General features: G+C 44.8%; 1 protein-coding gene across 2 annotated transcripts in view; it reads right to left on the bottom strand.

Moving 5' to 3' along the window:
* HRAS (HRas proto-oncogene, GTPase) overlaps window positions 1–16,389 on the bottom strand; it is a 76,020-nt gene that overhangs the window by 34,307 nt on the left and 25,324 nt on the right. The window contains exon 2 of one of the 2 annotated variants that reach the window (XM_034770378.1): window positions 2,795–2,864. The exons of the other annotated variant lie outside the window; for it this stretch is intronic. The gene's annotated coding sequence lies outside the window, so the exon portion shown is untranslated. The remainder of the gene's footprint in view (window positions 1–2,794; window positions 2,865–16,389) is intronic. 2 annotated transcript variants of the gene reach the window in all.

The raw sequence follows: 16,389 nt of genomic DNA on the forward strand, positions 1-16,389 counted from the left end.
AGAGCAGCCAACCGTTTCCCTCAATGTCTTAGAGCGAGTCAGCAGCAGAGCTTCGAATTGAATCCAGGTCTCCTCACTCTGTGTCGTGTGTCCTAGCCACTAGGCCATGCTGCGAATGCAGTTCGCCCCAAAAACTGCTTGGTGAAAGGCCCCATTTATAGGTTCTGGCTGGAACGACCGTTTGTTTAATGCTGGGTCTTTGTGTTCCTCTCATCGGAGCGGACAGCCTCCCTGTAGTGCAGGAGCTCCCCCCCGAGACACTTCTAATGGGAAAGCAAATCACGGAGATGGAATGTAAGGCTGGCTCCAAGAAGGGGCTCTGCTCTCCAATTATTCCAATCAAATCACAGCAGCATCATAAGGGGAACAAGGGTGGATGTTACAAGCAGGCAAGGCATGGGTGCACCAAAGCACCAATAAGGTGCAGCAACAAGAGCTGAAGAGAGAACTGAACTGACCTGACCTGTATGCAGAAGCAACTAACAGGACTTCACCTGCTTTGTGTAGGTCACAGACAGCACATCGGAGATATCCGCACTGTGCAGGTGTTGAAGGAAGAGGTTCCAGAACAACTGCATTAATACTCACACTTCAGGCACCTGCAATCACACTCTACCCTGAAACCACACACTGGGGCCTATCCCACCTGAGTGACAAGCCAGGGCACAGTCCCTGCTGCTCTCGAGTGATACCACAAAGATCCACCAGCTGGCACATGGCAGACAGCAGAGAAGATGGAGATATTTCAATAAGCAAACTGATTTTCAGGCTGGGGGGGGGGGGGAGTTAATATAAACAGTGAGCTCCCATTCATGCAGGCCTTTACTGCAGAAGGATTTAGGTCATCTTCTAACCTGAGCTAACAGGCATCAAACAGAGCAGCATTACACAGTCAACCTAGGGGCAAAGAACAAGCATCTGCACGGAAAGATTGCAGATCGTTCCGGGATGACTGTAGAGCGTTCCTGAGTATGAGAGAATAAAAACTGAGCTCCATATTCAGCAGCCAGCAGTCTGTTCTATGTGCCACTAAATGCATCACCAGGAAACGTGCCACTCGGTATTACAACACAGGTTTGTTAAATGGCTAAATCAGGGGTTGAGAGGTTGCTTTCTGGCTTCCTCACCCAGGGAATCTCTATGACTGCTGGGTTCACAACTAAACATGGAGTCTTTTCATTAAAAAAATGGATTAAAAGCTTTATAGAAAACCTTTTCAGGTGTGAAAACTCCGTTTCAATAACGGTTGGGATAGCGTTTTCAATAAAAACTGTGACAAACGTAGATTTAAAAGGCCAGAAGGGACCATTACAATCAGCTAATCTGACCCCTGTATAGCACTGGCCTAAGTTCCCTCTAAGCTGCGTGGCCACGCAGCGGGCTATCAAGGGCCGCGCAGGTGGGGAGAGGTAATAAGAACATAAGAACGGCCGTACTGGGTCAGACCAAAGGTCCATCTAGCCCAGTATTCTGTCTACTGACAGTGGCCAATGCCAGGTGCCCCAGAGGGAGTGAACCTAACAGGTAATGATCAAGTGATCTCTCTCCTGCCATCCATCTCCACGCTCTGACAATCAGAGGCTAGGGACACCATTCCTTACCCATCGTGGCTAATAGCCATTAATGGACTTAACCTCAATGAATTTATCCATTCTCTTTTAAACGCTGTTATAATCCTAGCCTTCACAACCACCTCAGGTAAGGAGTTCCACAAGTTGACTGTGTGCTGTGTGAAGAAGAACTTCCTAAGTTGACTGTACGCTGTGTGAAGAAATACAAATAAAAAGAAGTTCTTCTTCACACAGCGCACAGTCAACTTGTGGAACTCTCCCCTGGTCCCGGGCTGCTGTGATGAGAGGGGGCTTGGGGACTCCTCTATCCCCACCGCAGCCCCAGAGCAGCCTGCATCCCAAACCCCTCATCCCCAGCCCCACCCCAGAGCCTGCACCCCGAGCCAGAGCCCTCTCCCGCCCACACACCAACCCTCTGTCCCAGCCCTGAGCCCCCTCCCACACGCCAAACCCCTCGGCCCCACCCCTGCCACACATCACCTCCATAAAAATTCATTCATTCCACACATGGACATAAAAGATTAGAAGGAACATAGGCACTGGCCACAAATTTCCTCCAGTTACCCCTGTATTGAGCACATTATGCTGTAGTCAAGTACAAGTTATCTCCCAGACAGGCATCCAGTCTCCATGGAAAAGACTTTCATCTGTGTTCTCTTCATTCAAACTTGTAAATAAGAGCTGGTCGGAAAATGAAAAATTAGTTTAATGAAAAACATCTCAGCCATTCTGATTGAGAGACATTTTAAATGGAACCTTTTTTTAATTTTTGAAATTTGTATTTGAAAACGTTATCCAAAATGTTATTGACACTGGGTTTTTGCAACCAAACAGTTTCGGTAACCATTTTAGTAGCGCTTTTTTTTTTAAATTACCTTTTTTTCTGAAACATCATAAAAATGTTTTGTTTTTCCATGAAAAATTTAGATTAAAAAAATGGGTCAAGAGGCCACTTTTTGATGGAAATTTTTTTATTCCAAACATTTTGACCAGATCTACCCCTAAGGAACAAACCAACTCATGTAGCATGTATCACATCACTCTGTTCCCAACATGACAGAAAGGTCCACACAACTAACTACAGGGATGGAGCTTGGGGAAGGAGGAAGAAGGGGATGGTTGGTCAGGAACAAAGCAAAAGCATTTCAGGCGAGTGATTCAGCACACCGCTTTCCCCCAGTGTGAAGATGGTTTCATCCCCCAACCCCCAATGCGCCACTCACCCTGTTGATGGCCACTCTGGCCCTGTAGAAAGTGGTGGACCCCTCGTTGTCGGGGATGGCTCAATTCCCCCTGAGAAAGAACACAGAGAAGGAGTGAGAGAAGACAATGAAGTCTGGTTTTGTGGAGAGGGTACCACTAAGAACATAAGAGCAGCCATACTGGGTCAGACCAAAGGCCCATCTAGCCCAGTATCTTGTCTTCCGACAGTGGCCAATGCCAGGTGCTTCAGAGGGAATGAACAGAACATGTAATCATCAAGTGATCCATCTCCTGTCACCCATTACCAGCTTCTGGCAAACATTCTCTTAACACAATTTATAATTAGGCTTGGCAGCATTCAATTTTTACTTTTTTAAATAATTTTCATGGATAATTTCAATGTTTATTTTTAAGATTTTATATTTTTATTGATTTTAAATTTTCAGAGTTATGGGAAATATGGGGGAGGGGGTCAATTATTTAGTGATCGACGCTGAGATTCAAAAAGTTAAAACATTATAAATCATTACAACACAAATTGTCAACATCATGTGTCAAAATATACAAAATAAATACCCTTAAAGCAACAAATAATACCTGTTTTTACTATCCATTCGCTAGTCCGTTTGTAATCAGCCTAATTCAAAAGTCTAAATCACTGGATTTTGACTAATAAGTTCTCCAGCAGCATTTTTCTTATTTTGCTTATCGGTGGAAATATTTGTTGATTTGGTTTGGTTGGATATCGACGTTTACCGACATATACCAATAAAAAAAACTAATCCTTCCAAGCCTACTTATCATTATTAATTATTTATATTATAGCTGCTTCTAGAAGCCTCAACTGAGAAGGCGGCCCAAGTGTGCAAGGCACCACACGCAGTCCATACCTTGAAGAGCTTACAGGCTAAACAGACTAGACAAAGGATGGGAAGGGAAAGAGATAAGGAGGTGAAGTGACTTGCCAATCAAGGTCATACAGCAGGTCAGGTGCCAGAGCTGGAACTAGTGTTTTAAGTCCCATATCCAGAGGGCCACACTACCTCTCAAAATTGGGCAACACTGTTTGTGCCCACATCTGGTTACTTGCAACCCCTGCTATAAGGGTGTTATAGAAGCTCAGATACTACAGTGATGAGGGCCATACAAATCCCTGGAGATAGTAGAGTACCACTGGTGTAAAGTGGAAGAAGTGCAATTGGGATTGCTGGCTGTGGCAGTCTGTGGGAGGAGTTACTGGGAAGTAAATTGTGTCTCTCTCAACAATACTGGGTCTTGCACATTCTTTTACACCAGAGTGGCCTAGTGGATAGGGCACTGGAGTAGGATTCGTGAGACCTGGAAATACCCTTAGGTACACTAGGCTTCTCTCTCTGGAGACCACAGTTCCAGTTCTGGGTTTGGCCACCAAGAGGAAATGAGTCGGGACCAGAGGGGTCTCATCTCAATCTCTAATGGGTCATCTAGGAAAAAAATAGCACCACAGCAGCCTCTCCAGTCAAGAGAGGCCCTGGACTGAGACAACCGCGGTTGGAGATGCGCTGTCAGAGCTGATGGTGAGAGAGGCAGAGGATATCAGGGAGCACCACAGGTCAGGATTACGATGCAGATTTATGCGTTGGCAGCAGGGCAATAGGGGAAACCAGGAACGAGTGCACTGGCAGAGATGCGAGGGGGCAGCTCTCATATTGTGTGTCAAATTCTAGGCGCTTTCATAGACTTTTTTTTTTTTTTTAAATAAGTTGTCTAACTGACACAATCAAATCCCTTCCACACTATCACCATGCTCATTTAGCACCTCGAAGCCAAGTAGGTGGATCTGTCTGTTTTTATTAGTCGCTGGTGTACATCCTTGGTTATGGGCTCAACAGGGATGCGAGGGAGGATGGAAGTATTGCAGGAGTGATTTAGAGCAGCAAACAACAAAATCTCCCTTGCAGCCCCAGTGCGCTCAAAGGCTTGGGAAAATGCAGATGAAAAGCAAGCGAACCATGGTGCCCCATCTCAGGACGCTGAGGAAGGATGGGCAGCTGGGAGAGGAGATAAAGACAAGCAGTCAGGCACCTGCCGCTGGGATCCCCCCTTTCCCTCCCTCCTTCCCATTGGGGTACGTTATTAACACAGGGACACAAGGATCCCCCAGCTGAATGATTCTGCTGCAGCTAGCAAGCATGAATATGCATCAGTTACTATGTAGCGGCTGATCCCATGCCCACTGCTGATTTACAGGCCAAGTGGGATTGCTAAACAAATCCCTTTTTCACCCCCCACATGCTCATGCTGGCCTCTTTGCCCTGCACTGACAGGTGCTGTGAATTAACGCGGAACGCCAGGATTGGGATGGGAAGAGAAGACAGCTACTCCATCACTAAGTGCAAAGCAGGGAAAGAGATGGGCGAGGAGCTGTCTGGAACACCCCAGGGATGCACTGAAGGGTCTCCTTCCTGTGTAATGCTGCACAGAGTAGGAGAGATGGGGCAGAGTGCCTGGAAGGGACATCAGAGTCCACAGCCTCCAGGGCTCCCAGTCACCTCTACAGTGTTAGTGTTGGTGAAAGGTGCCAGACTGACATCCCTGAGTCTTCTGTCTGGCTATGTCAAAACAGACACAGCAGCAGCATAAGCTCCTCCCCATGGCCACGCCTGCCAGCAGCAACACCGGGCTGGGGGGACCACTACTAGAGGTCAGGAGGCAATTAAATCTCCATGCTCATGCAGCTCAAAGCACTGCCCAGGGAGCCAATTAATGCTAATTCGTCCTGGACGGATACCACTGACTCAGTGCGTGTGCACTATTGAGAGGCCACCCCCAGCAAGCGTTTGATCGAAAGGGGAAGGAAGGGTGGGTTTAAGGTTAAGGCACAAGACTGGAAGTCAGGAGACTCCCAAGTGCTGTTCCCAGATATACCGCAGCCTCACTTTGTAGTCCTGGGTAAATCAAACAACTGGATTTTTGGAGGCCCTCAGTGTTGGTCTAAGTACATGCTCACCGAAGCACGGTGGATAAAAATAAATTAATAAAATCTGTTTTAATTTAAATCAGTCTTTTTATAAATTAATCTATTTAATTTATTATTTAAATTTGAAATTGTGGCAACCTATGTTAAGGCCTAAACTTACCATCATCCATTCAAATCATTTCAATTAAATTAAGACAAATATTCAAGCAGTACATGTTTGCTACCAAAGTTTTAAACAAATTCAAAATACCAAACTGGTGGAAGTCACTGGCTAAGCACCTGAAACCTGAGACTGCAGAAGTGCTAAACCAGCTTTTGACAGAGGTAGCCTCTTCCGCAGGTACAGAGAGAATATTTTCATTTCAGTTGATGAAACTAGTGCAGTTCAATGACTAGTTCATAGGACAGACTGATTTAAATCATAATTTAAACCAAACGGAAAGCCTCAATTTAAATCACTGATTTTAAATCAATTTTTCCATTTGTACTTCAGTTATTGTCTTTAAAAAAGGTGTACTCTCAATAGCAGATATAACCATTGAATCATGTTGATTTACAACTCAATAGAGCCTTTATACTAAATTTGGTACATCTTTTTGCCACCTCGGAGGGGACACTATAACTATACACATTTATTGATGCAATTATATAGCTTAAAGTTTTGATTCTTATTAACTACATTTTTAGTAAGTCAGAAAATGGTGAGTAATATATTGCTTATTGACTAGATAATTAACTTAATAGGGTCTTTTTTATGACTTGCAGTCATAGCAGGTTTTTTCCCCCCTCCAGTTCCCAGGTGTTGAAATCAACACTGGAGGCTGCCCGCTGATGAACGTTGTCCCTTTTTCCTCACTTTGATACCAGCATTGCTCCTTTCTGGTTGCACACAGTTCACTAAATACAGAGAATACTTTTGTTTAATATGTCAGTTTTAAATATTAAACATGGTTGGATAATTTTTTCCTTTATAGATCCAGCACATTTAAGGTAGATTTATTTAACTAATAAAAAACAATTTTAAAATGCTGATTTTTGACGTTTAAAACTGAATTCCAATATCCATCAAAATATGATGTAATAATGACACCTTGCTCTTAGAGTGCACATTTCAGCCATAGATCTCAAAGCACTTTACAAAGGAAATCAGTATAATTATCTCCAAATGCAGCTTGGACACAAATCACAAATAAAAAGATAACTTATTAAATACGAAATGCATCATTCACCATTATCTAACATAATAAAAATTAAAAAGAATCTGAATAAAATTATCTTAAACTAGATAATTGCTTAAATAAATGTGTATAGATATAGTACAGAGGTTCTCAAACTGTGGTCCATAGACCACCAGTGGTCCGCAAGCTCCATGCAGGTGGTCTGCAGACAGCTCCCTCTAAGGCGCACACCTGGGCGGCTGCACACAAGAGAATGAAGGGCCACCCACCTAATTAGTGGAGCTGTACAGGCGTGGCTCCACTAATTAGGTGCCAGGCCCTTGAGAAGACGCACATGTAAGGTGAGGTGGTGGCCTTGGGGGAAATAAAGGGTAGGTGGGAGGGAGCAGTGGGGTGAGAAGAGGGGGTGAGTGGAATTTGGGACATGCAGGGCTGCGGCGGCCAGAGAAAGAGGTGACTTTCCCCAGCTCCAGGGCTGCGGCTGCCGGAGAGAGACAGCCCTCCTTCCCAGCCTCAGCTCTGTTGGTGCTGTGGTGAGAGAGAGACCCCCCCCCTTTCTCAGCCCCAGCTCGGGGGCTGCTGTGGCAGGGGAGAGAGAGACATCCATCACATTAGAAAGGTAAGACTACTGATCTTAAAATGAGTTGCGTGCTTTTATTTGTAGAACAAAAAAAAACAATTATTAAGTTTGTTTTTTATATAGTGCTTTTATCCAAAGTACTTTACAATAGTTAGCTAATGGCACAAACAACATTTGGAAAGAGCATTAAGCAGTCCACCGAGACTCAGCAATTTTCAAGTGGTCCGCGAAAAAAAAAAAGTTTGGGAACCATTGATATAGTGTATTCCCTCCATCTTAGCAAAAAGTATCACCAAATTACACCTACCATTGAGAATCAACCTCTCAATAAAATAACTAAAAAGTAAAAAAAAGTACAAACAAGAAGATTAAAATCAATTATTTAAATCGAGGTTTCCTGCTTGTTGATTTAAATCTCCAATTTAAAATCTATCCACTCTGCACTGAAGTCAATGAGAGCTTTACCATGGATTTAGGTGAGAGCAGAGTTAGGCCAACGCAGAAGGCTTTTGAAAATCTCACCCCGTAACCTCTCTTTCTGTTTCCCCATCTGTAAAATAGCCAACCACAAGGGTCTTGTGAGGCTCAATTAACATCTGCTGAGTTCTTCAAGATATTCTAATATAAGGTGCTACAGAAGCATAAAGTATTCTTACTTCTACTACTGTGGAGCTTGTTCTGGGATTGAAATGGTGCTTGGACAGAGCAAAGAATCCATCTCTCATTACCAGGCCAGCTTGCCCTCTTCCCTTTAGTTCACCTTCAGAATTTGCAGCAGACCTGAACCACTGTCAGTGCGGCTGCCTGCTCCTAGACTTACAGAGATCTGCTGGCACTGAAACGGGATGGATATCCCGCTTGGTTTTGGAATGACGGGCATGGGGACACTTCATGATGATTCCAATTTAAGTGGTCCGATTTCTGCTCTCTACATCATCAGGTGTAGTGACATCAACATAACAAGACGACCCAGACCCCTTCATTTGTTCATGATTTGTGTTACTGTAGCATCTCCATCGAGACTGAAATCCCATTGGGGTAGACACCACGTACACAAAGGGATAGTCTCCACCCCAAAGAGCTTATAAATGGACAAAGGTATTATCCCCATTTTATAGATGGGGACTGACTGAGGTGCAGAGAGACTTGTCCAAGTTCGCAAAGGAAGCCTATGGCAGAACTGGGGATTTCTGATTACCCAAGCCCTGGTTTTAACCACAAGACTGACCTCCTTGTCAATTGCTCTGGTCGGTTATACAGGAGACAAGAGCATTGCAAGAAAGAGGATCATTCTAGTACCCCAGCCAGTCTGCCTATAAATCTGCATGGTCACCAAAGATAGGTTTCCCCTCACCCACAGCCTCCTGAGGAACATGCTGCAGCGATGACATGCAGGGTTTGGCCAGGCTCACCAGCCAGCACATGCAGAGATGGATCAAAGCTGAACAGAACACACAGAAAGCAAGGCCCCAGACCTGCAGGGAACAAGGCGCTACCTCATAAAAAATTAGCCGTTTTAAGTTTTAATTAAAAAAATTAGAAAGGGGGGAACAAAGGGAAAAATGAAGAAATAGGTGGCATGGCATCCTGCCATTCTGGTGACAGGGCCTATGTAAGTCAAGTCTTTTCTAGAGTAAAATAGCTGGAGAGTTCAAACAAAGCAGTGAACCTGCTGCTTGATTCCCCTGGGAAGACCTGTACATCTAGTCTAGTGCACTTTAGGCAACTATGCTCACCCATTAAATAGAATATTCTATCCTCACCATCAATCCCAATATCAAATCTGTGCACATGGACAAGGGAAGACACAAAAAGGAAAGGGGGCTCAAGTCCACTGGCAGCAGGACTGAAATTAAACCCTTCGTGCTCATCTGTAGGCACATTTATAAAAGTGAATGTAATACACACTATTAGATAAACTACAGAACACAGCAGACTGATCCTTAGACACTTCACATGATACAGGTCATGAGACAATGGCGTAATTTGAAAGAACACATTCCATGAAAGCACTCTCTGACCAGTATATGCAAGATTCATGCATGGCACGTGCTTACATGCAACAAAGTTCGAGGCAAAACAGGAAAGTGAGATTCAAGGCCAGTCTAAAGGCAACCTCTTATCCTAAGACAAGACATCTTTCACCTCTGCTCCTAGCTCTCCTACCCAAAAAGCCACTGATGTGCTAACAGACGTATATACAGAATGTGTAAGCAATATGTATTTTTAAACTCCCACCTACCAGCTTAACAGATTGCTAGTATAGTGTTTGGGGATGGTTACTGTAGAATATTTTTAAAATTAAAGAGAGGACTTTGCTACAGTAGCACCTAGAGACTCCACTTGAAATCAGGGCCCTGTTGTGCCAGGTGCTATACAAACCCATTATAACACAGTCTCTATCCTGAAGAGCTTACAACCCAAATAGACAAAACAGACAAAGGGAAAATGGCGGCAGAGCGGCTAAGTGAATTGCCCAAGGTCATAGAGTAGCTCAGTGGCAGAGCCAGAGATAGACCCCCGCACTTCCCTGACTTCTAGTCCAGCACCACCACTGCCTCAACGAAGCTTACTTAATTTGGTAAGAGTTGAGACAGACTCATCCCCTATCTCTCAGTACCTAGCAGCCCAAAGCAGGGCTTTTATTTCAGCTTTGCTCAGAGTTTGCTTTGGAAAAGGATTCTCATTGGGGACATTTTACTGATCCACGTCTTTCAGCTTCAGGTCCAATTTCTGAAATCCTACTCTATATCTCTCACTCCTCCTCTTCTTTTTGCCACATAGGCTTCTCTCTCACATTTGATATCCCCTTTTCCACCACCTGCTCCACTACTGGGAAGAGCAGAAGTTACCTATGGATACAAACTTCTCCATTTCCTGCATGGCAGCCCCTTCCCTGCAGAGCCGCTCAGGGGAGGATACAATCCCTAGCAAACAAACAGGAATTAGCAATGGCCTTTCCAAGTGGTCAGCACTGCCTGAAGCAATTCAATCCCCCCAGGCTAGAGCTATTATCAGCCATTCCAGTAGAAGGATGCAGGCACTGCCAAAAGGAACAGGAAGAGGAAACAGGGTCAGAGTTGCACTCAAGATAAGGCTTCTGGGGTGACCTTCGGAGTCCAGTTCACTTATAACAGCTGATCTCATCCGGTTCCCTTTTAACCTGTACAGACCAAAGGCATCATTCTGAGAGGAGCCTGAATTTCAGCCTCTAAACGATGAACTCCTTGGAGAGGAGGAAAGTCCCGTGCAGCTATTTGGGGGAAGCCACAGCACAGAGAAGACCTGAAGCGCCAGTAAGTGCTCCTCCTAAAGCCTATTGGTGCCAAGTCAAAACATGTCTCCCAGATAACTAAATTCTGCAGACAACCTATAAACTGGCTTCCTGCCCCCATCCTCCTCACACCCACCCCCGTGGGAAACTTTACGAGCCACTTTACAATACATTCACGCACACTGCATATGGTCCCAATTTACAGAGTACCAGATCATAGAGCTCCAGGGTTGCAGGCTTCCCGTGGAATGTCTGGTTCGTGAACGGTTTCCCCTTCAGCAGCGATGCTTGATCCAGGAGCCTGCCATCCCATAGCCGTACACAGGCAGGTCACCCAGAAAAATTAAGAGCAATCCCACTCTAACTGTACCCCATTTCAACCATCAACCCTATGGGATCCAGTCAGCCCCAGTGCTACATGCATCTCCAGCATGAGTTGAGCCAATATCCACTTTTCCAGGAAAGGAATTAAATATCTCAGCCAACCTGGAAGCAAGAAAATGGAGGGGAGTGGTTGTTAACCAGAGAGATTGTTGTTCACTTATTAAGCAAAATGAGAGAGAAATTAATAGAGATCATAAAATATTTGGCAGAATATTTCTCTTAATTGTGTTAGTACAGGCAAGATGCAATGCCAGAGGACTAAGGTAGTGATGTGTAGGAATGCTGTCAAATTTTACCCACACACACACACACCTTGTACTGATATTCCACCATTTTACATCATCAGATTATTAAAAATACAGAAGGAATTTTCAAACTCTAATATACTTTTCACTACTGTGGTTTGTTTGTGGGGAGTAGGTAATGGCAGTTCACTCAGCTCCCAACTCAGATACTTTCTCTAGGGTAACTGGTTAAGAGCACAGGCACTGTCATACGGAATCAGTCCTTTGGATCACTTACCTCAATATCCTGTGCCAGTACTGGCTACTCTGAGGAAGGAGCAACAAACCTGCAGTATAACTGGCCTACTGGGGGTTCAGGAAAAACTCCCCCATTAGTTAGAAGTTGACTTGTGCATGAAGCAGGAGCATCTGTACCCCTTCTGAACCCAGGGTTGTTATTATTTAGTAGTAGAGCCTAGCAACCCCAGTCACAGACCAGTAGCTCACTGCACAAATGCAGAATAAAGACATTGCCCCTGTCCCAAAGAGCTCACAAATTAAGTTCTTACTACGGATGTTCTTAGGTCCATAAAATTTTCAAATCTTTTTCCACAGTCCTGCTAAGCTCTGTGGTGTCAATGACATCTTGTGGCAATGAGTTCCACTGTTTAATTGTATAGTGGGCAGAAACTATTTCCTTTTTCTGGTTTTATATTTGCTACCTTTGGGTTTCTTTCAATGTCTTTGCATCTCTCAGTTTCACCTTCTGGCTTCCATATTATCATGATATGGAAAGCTAGAAAAATGTCTTCGGTGTCTTTTGAAAAATCCCAGCGTCTGCTGTTATTTACTAAAGATGAGAAAATAAATATAAAATTGAGAGGCAGCCTAGTCTAGCAGATAAGACCCTGGAAGACCTGAGTCCTTATCGCAGCTCTGCTACTGACCTGCTGTGGGAACTTGGGCACCCTCTGGGCCTCAGTTTTCCCTTCCATCTTTTTGCTGTCTTGACTATTTAGACTGTAAAATCTTCAAGGCAAGGATGTCTCAATCTATTTGTACAGTGCTCCGCACAATGAAGCCTTATTTTAGGACAAGGCCCCTAGATGCTACAGTAATACAAATAATAAATAACAAAATGAAACTGTAAGAATGTCTCTTAAAACCTCCTGTAGCATAAAGGCTGACTAATGCTCTGAATTAAAATATGCTAGGCCAGATTCTCAGCTACTGTAAATTAGCTGAGAATGTATCCCTTTCAGTCAATCTTCTTCCTTTGGCAGGTTTTACATTGCCAAATCTCACCTGACACTTGCAAGTTTACTTCTGACTTTTAAACTCATGTGTCGGGCTGTAGCCTCTCCCTTCCTTTGCGAAATTTAAAACCTGGTGCCTTCTTCATAATAAACATGCAGAAGGGTTTAAGACTGTCAGGTGGCGCAAGCCTAAAATTCTAGGTTTGGTTTTGTGGTTAATGTTTTTATGAAGCCAAATATTATTAATAGAAATGTTTTTATGGATCTTAAAAAGTACAGGAATAAATTCAGTGAACACAGCTTTGTTTCCACATAAGCAGTGTGTGCATCCCCAAACATTGCAGTACTGTGCTACAGCCCAAGCCTGAACGACTACCCTGCGATTTTATAGCCCTACACCCCATGAGCCTGAGTCAGATTACATGGGCTGTTTACCTGCAGTGTAGATGTACCCTCTGAGGACAAACCTGGATACTTTTTAGCCTACAATTATGATTGCTACCATGTTAAATGGGACAGTCAACTCAAAATAATAAACAAGCATCTTCATCTGTGTTACTAAACACCTTCGATTATTGAGATGGTATTAATTTTTGAAATCCAGTTTGCTTGTCACTATTTACTATCAACATCGCACTCCTCTTGGGCTAGGTCTACACTACCCGCCTGAATCGGCGGGTAGAAATCGACCTCTCGGGGATCGATTTATCGCGTCCCGTTGGGACGCGACAATCGATCCCCAAATCGGCGCTCTTACTCCACCAGCGGAGGTGGGAGTAAGCGCCGCCGACAGAAAGCCGCAGAAGTCGATTTTGCCGCCGTCCTCACAGCAGGGTAAGTCGGCTGCGATACGTCGAATTCAGCTACGCTATTCACGTAGCTGAATTTGCGTATCTTAAATCGACTCCCCCCTGTAGTGTAGATGTACCCTTGGAGAAGGAGGGGGGAATCAATGAGGCCAGCCTCTCTCCCACAAATTCTCAGTGCTACGATGTCTGGATTTCAAACACTGCAAGGAAAAGTGCATTTAGTTGGAAGCAACTGTTTTCACTGGATTTTTTAATTGTGGAAACTTTTCTATGGATCTTACGCTGTATATAACATTCCCCCCCACCAATACAAAAGTTTTGGCCAAACTTAAGTTGCTGCAATAACGGTTTACTGCAATAACGGTTTACTGCAGGGGTGGGCAAACTATGGCCCTGCCTGCGAGCTCCAGCCGGGGGGCCAGGTTGGGGGCCGCACCACACGGCTCCTGGAAGCCGTGCCATGGCCCCGCTCCGAGGGTCGCGGGCCGCTCCACGTCTAAGAGCCGGAGAAGGGACATGCCACTGCTTCTGGGAGCCACTTGAGGTAAGCGCCGCTTGAAGCCTGCACCCCTGAGCCTCTCCCCATGTCCCATACCCCTACCTCAATCCTGATCCCCCTTCTGCTTTTCAAACCCCTCGATCCCAGCAGAGCACCCTCCTGCACCCCAAACCTCTCATCCCCAGCCCCACCCCTTCCCGCACCCCTGCCCTGATCCCCCTCCCGCCCTCTAAACCCCTCGGTCCCAGCCCAGAGCACCCTCCTACACCCCTAACTCCTCATTCCCAGCCTCACCCCAGAGCCCTCACCCACTCAGGCACCCCAACCCCAATTTTATGAGCATTCATGGCCCGCCATACAACTTCTATTCCCCAATGTGGCCCTCAGGCCAAAAACTTTGCCCACCCCTGGTTTATCGGGAAGCACCCTCAAGTTAATGTACTGAAATATTCCATGATCAGCTATTAGAACGAATTCATTTAGTATTTATTTAAATGAGGCAAGGCTACCTGCAGCTTCTAGGGAGGCAGATAACTGTACACAGACAGCATCCTTGAGCTCTGCTCTGCTGAGACGGCTTCATTTCAGAAAAGGGCGTAGCCTGCGACACAGAATAGGATGCATCAAAGGGTAATGGCCTCCTGCTGCTGCAAAGAAGCTGCCTTATTTGATGGTTTATCATAAGAACAATATTTACGATATCAATCAGCTCTTTGGTGCCTCCTCACACCCCACCCTTTAAATAAAATAAAAAGGGCAATACTATTTCAAGCAGAGCTTTCAATAACCTGGAAAGAGAGAGATTCCATGAAGTGCACTTGGGACTTGGTTAACTGCCAATCTAGTTAACATGAAAGGCACTGGGAGACATGATGGTGGAGGACTGTACAAAATCATAAAGTGAGATAAAATGGGTTAGGGTGCTTTAAAAATAAAGCTCTATGCTATGTCCAGGGTGAACAAGGCTCAGATAGCACAGACCTGCATTTTTATTTCCAAATCAGCAGGCACTGATCCTGCAACAACATTCTGCTACAATAACTTTACTTCTGTTACACCAGTGATTCTCAACCAGGGGTATGCAGAGGTCTTCCCGGGGGCACATCAACTCATCTAGATATTTGCCTAGTTTTACAACAGACTACAAAAAAAAAAAAAAAAAGCGCACTAGCAATGTCAATACAAAGTAAAATTTTATATGGACAATGACTTGTTTATACTGCTCTATACACTATACTCTGAAATGTAAGTACAATATTTATATTCCAATTGATTTATTTTATAATTCTATGGTAAAAATGAGAAAATCAGTAATTTTTGAAAAAACAACAAGGAGTCTGGTGGCACCTTAAAGACTAACTGATTTATTTGGGCATAAGCTTTCCTGGGTAAAAACCTCACTTCTTCAGATGTACAGAGTGAAAGTTACAGACGCAGGCATTATATACTGACACATGGAGAGCAGGCAGTTACTTCGCAAGTCTTTAAGGTGCCACCAGACTCCTTGTTGTTTTTGTAGATACAGACTAACACGGCTACCCCCTGATACTTAGCAATTTTTCAGTGACAGTGTGCTATGACACTTTTGTATTTGTGTGTCTGATTTTGTAAGCAAGTAGTTTTTAAATTAGGTGAAACTTGGGGTACGCAAGACAAATCAGACTCCTGAAAGGGGTACAGTAGTCTGGAAAGGTTGAGAACCACTGTGTTACACTATCTTCCTGATGACATTTGGTGTAAAGGAGTGAGACAGCTCACTCCTTTACTACTAGACCTGTTGCACTTTGAGTGGCTTAGGGACCTCTTGGTCTGCTAGCCACACACCAGTAAATGAACTTGCTAGTAGGATTGGCTGGCATAGATTCCATATGGCAGATCTTATAGAAAGAGCAATTGTAAGTGCTATGTATATTAAATGGCTTCCCATCCACAACCATTAGACTAGAGGAAAAAAGCTCCCTGAATCGCTCTATGAGGGTTAACTTGTAGCAACAAGTTGCTCCCAACCACAGCATGCCTGGTTCAAAATAGCAAAGTGATGAGGAACACCAATGGCACAATGGTAACAAAAGCACACGATGTGTTTTAAGTAAACATGAGAGAGAGAACAAACACCTGCCTTTAAACAATTAAAGTTAAAATCCACCTACACCTCGGGGATAAGAGTTGTGCGAGACAAAATATCAACCAAAAGCCTCCTAAAGCAAGAACCTCTCCCTGGGATCTACAGCAGAGGTGGGCAAACTACGGCCTGCAGGCCACATCCAGCCCGTGGGACCATCCTGCCTGGCCCTTAAGCTCCCGGCCGGGGAGGTTAGCCCCCCTTCCCTCCCCCGCAGCCTCAGCTTGCTGTGCCACCAGCGCTCTGGGTGGCGCGGCTGGCTCCAGGCGGGCGGCGCGGCTGGCTCCAGGCGGGCGGCGCGGCTGCCAGTCCTGGTGCTCTGAGCGGCAT

Source organism: Trachemys scripta, chromosome 4 (genome assembly GCF_013100865.1).
Source record: "Trachemys scripta elegans isolate TJP31775 chromosome 4, CAS_Tse_1.0, whole genome shotgun sequence".
In the NCBI taxonomy this organism is placed as follows: Eukaryota; Metazoa; Chordata; order Testudines; family Emydidae; genus Trachemys; species Trachemys scripta.